Genomic DNA, 4,190 nt, shown 5'->3' with positions numbered 1-4,190 from the left:
CAGATCGGAGGAGGGGCGACCGACACGGGAGACCGTGGTTAAATACAAGGTTCAGCCCCCGGTTAAATCTGACCCTAGCTTAGGTGTGACGCACAACAAACCAGTTTAATGCTTTGATACGATACAAGAAGGAAGTTAGCTTGGGTTCAACGCTTCCGAAATCTTTTTGATGATCAGGGGTTAGCCAATACTAGGTCAAATTTGAGCAATTGATGCACAACAATTCCCAGACCAGAATGGTGAATATGACAAATAGATTGCTTTTGCATAATTATGCAGCATGTCCAAATAATTAATTAATCTAATGTCATGTATGTCAAAAACAAGTCTCATTTTGGCCACTTGCCAAACACTAGGCTGTTTGGTTGCATAAAACCTTTTTAGTCATGAAGTGTCACGTATACATATCATCAATTAACTACAAATATAGCTGAGGCTGGATGTAGGGACATAAAGAAGTATATCAATCACGAAATATAGGATTGGAATGATTAACATATTTTAGGTTTAGATTCGAAAGTCATATTTAAAGTCTCATTAAGCTAACATTTTCACAATCATTTAACATTAGTTTAAATTGTACAATTCTTGCTACCAAATCCATGTTAGATTTTTCATATTTAATGTCATATTAAGTTAGATTTTGCTCACAAAATATAACTTGATCGTATGATATATGCGTTCTATCATGATGCACCTTTTTCTTTTTTTTTTGAGATAGTGCTTTTAGATATCTACCATGCATGCAGCGTTGCTTGTACATTTTAAACAAATGATTCGCATAAAAAAAAAGTCAAATATTTAGAGTTCAGTAACCTATATTGTAAAACGAGGATGAGTTCACTATATTTGAAAGATATAAAGAAATATTATAAGAGAAGCCACTTATCTCGACCATGAGTATGGATTGTATGCTACCCAAATAGCATCGTCCGTCTTCATGCAAATATTGTCGACTAGGTACAATGTTACCTCGATTGTTAATACTTAGCCGATAAATTTTTTTAAAAAAAATTAATGATTATGAATCTGTAATTTAGAAAAACAATGTCGCTAAAAAATTATCATAGTTTTAAAAAGAGTTTTTTGCATGGATACCCTTCTAAATATCAAATTTTGCATGAATACCCTTCCAAAATTGATATTTGCATGTATACCCTCGTAAAATTCTGTTATTATACAAATGCCCGTAATATAATGGTTGTTTTAACGATATTAAGAAAAATCATATTTATATTAATTAAAAATAAAATAAAATTTTAAAATTACGCTATTGTCCATGTCTTCTTCTCCCGTTATCGAGATCACAATCTATTTGCATGTCTATTCATTAAGGGTATTTTAGTCATTTTAATTTGAAACTGTTAATTTTTTAACATCGTTAGCTAGCATGGATACATATGCAAAAATAAAAATAAAATAAGAGTAGAATGGCAAAAATAAGTGTTTCATGAGGATATCTATACAAATATTAATTTTGAAAAGATATTTATGTAAAATTTGATATTTAGATGAGTATTTAAAAAAAAAAGAAAAAAAGAGTGCAATAGACGATGGAAAGCAAGTTCTTCTTATAGAAGCGAACCCAAACAAGGCCAGTCACAGGGAAGAAGAAATGGTGCCAAGAAAGTAACACATCTTTTCTACACACCGCAAATTTCAATGCCATTTACGCTTACAGTACACGGCACGACAATCTCTTCTATCCGTGCACTGCTTGCTTCTTTGCTGCGTGACATGGACCACATGGTTGGACGTCAATTCTCGAAACATGAGAATTCTGTACGAGAAAATGCATGTGTGCCGCACGTGAATACTTGGGTGGAGCTAGAATTTATGACAGCGGCGGCCTCATAGTACTCCCAGAGTTGGTGGGCATATTTATTTGCTACCTTTGGTTGCCAAGAGGCAGGAAATTTTATGTAATTGAAACAACGCCATTCATTTGGACCGAACTGATGAGAACAATTAACTTGCATGATTTAATGCTAACTTAGAAATCTAATTTGAACGATTATGTGATTCAGAAGAATTGCCAAATTCGGTATGGATAACTTTAATTATTAAAGGTATTCATAAAGATAACTAAAATTGATATGAACTGCTTTGGCTACTATAAGTACTCAAAAAAATAATCAAACTTCATATAGACCATTTTGACCACTACGGATTTTTGGAAGAATCATCAAACTTAATGTGGATCATTTTAGTTATTATGGATATCTAGAATGATCACTATACTAAATGTGGACTATTTTGGCCAGGAGCGAAATCTGCCACATCTGGATGCCAAGCCAAAAGCTAATTTTTCGGAGGTCATAATTTTTTGATATGATCTTGTTAGATGTATGCCCTAGAAGCCAATCTGGCGGACACATTATTAATTCTGGGACATAAATTTGTACTTGACTTTATTATTATTGAATAATAAATGGGCATCTTTTCATTCATATTGTTTATGTGTCTATGAATCGTCCAAGGAATTAATAAGATGATGATACATATTCTCAAAAGTTAAGAATTTGAGCCATGTATCATTGGTGATTAATTTCTAAATGCTCCTGATCAATGGATCATCACGAGGACGGTGATCGATCCAATCAGTGCACAGATCGCTTTCCTTATGGATGGACGAGACTCGAGTCCACAGTGTAGGGACACTGAAGTGATAGTGCAGGTGCTTGTTAGAGAACAAGGGTACTGAGCGTGACCAAGACAAGAAGTCACTTGGATGTCTATCCACTCGTCAGTGACTTACTTGATGTTGCAGTAGTGTGACTGGTCCTTTGACCTGCGGTGCTTCGGCTATTCACAGTAAGGTTATTGTAGTTTGACTGCACATATACATGGTCTCTAGTCATATGGGTCCTTGTTGTGTAGATTGGCTGCAGTAAGTTCACTGTAGGAGTAGGGTATGCACTTACATAGAATCTATCGACCTTGATAGATGAGGAGTGATCCTATGTGATTTATTAGACTGAGTTCTAAGACCTTGGCCAGGGCAGTAATATAAAGTGGAGAAAGAGTTTTCCACTATCGAACTCAAGTCGAATAAATCTAGACATATGACAGACGATGGGGTTTGACGAGTTATCCATGACCTCCGGTCTGTAAAGATCCACGATAGAAGGACTGTATCATATGATAACTACACCTAGAGGTTCATCATTCTATTCTGCTGGGTAGCCACTATATACTGCTAGGTGTCACTGGTGGATGGTGAGACTCACAGGGATCATCTCGATGGTCGATAATCCCTAGTGAGTTGAGTTGGAATTGTTTCAACCCATTGAAAGGAGTTTTCAATGATATTGTGATAGAGATCGTAATATATCTCACTACTAGTCAGAATAGAACTTATGGGGTCACACACATTAGAGGTATGGACCGATCCGATGGTTGAATGTGATTAGGAATCACAAATAATCAATTAGATTAATAAATGGATAACCCGCTAAGAGTTAGTGGTTAGAAGAAGGAATAATTGCAATTGGATTGCAATTTAATTTAATTAATTGAATTTAATTAATTAGACTTGATCACGAGTCCTACTTGGAGTAGGATTCATGGAGTCCTAATTGGATTAGGATTTCAAATTAAATTAAAATCCTATTTGGAATAGGATTTCTAAAGTCCTAATTGTCTTAGGGCTGAAATTTAATAAGTCCTAATTAGATTAGGATTATTTTAAGTCCTAATTAATTTTAAAATTAATCTAATTAATTTCATGACTCCTAATTGGATTAGGATTGAAGAGTTGAATAGAGTCATGGTTCAATTAAATCCTAATTAGATTAGGATTTGGAGGAAATTGAAATGGGTGCATATAAATCCTATTTTGACTAGGATTGGACTCATGCAATAGACCCAAATTAAAAATACCCTTTAATTTATTTAAATGGCAGATTTAAATAGATTTGAGGGAGTGGCCCACGCCCCTCCCTTTGGGGTGTGCGTGGAGAAAGAAGGAGGGGCATACGCCGCTCCTAGCTATTCAAATAATGGGATAAGGATGAGTTCCTAAAAAATTGGAACTTATCTTTATCCATTAGTGCTTTAAAAAGAGGAGGGATTTCGGCCCCTCCTCTCATGCTTTCTCTAGGCATTTTGGCAGCACCCCTCCTCCCCTCATTCCTCCTTCCAGCCGCAAGAGAAAAGGGAGAAAAAGAAAGGGTGGGGTGGCCTTCTTC

This window comes from Phoenix dactylifera, chromosome 2 (assembly GCF_009389715.1).
Source record: "Phoenix dactylifera cultivar Barhee BC4 chromosome 2, palm_55x_up_171113_PBpolish2nd_filt_p, whole genome shotgun sequence".
Classification (NCBI taxonomy): domain Eukaryota; kingdom Viridiplantae; phylum Streptophyta; class Magnoliopsida; order Arecales; family Arecaceae; genus Phoenix; species Phoenix dactylifera.
The sequence above is the reverse complement of the archived record's forward strand: the minus strand, read 5'-3'. Positions refer to the sequence as shown.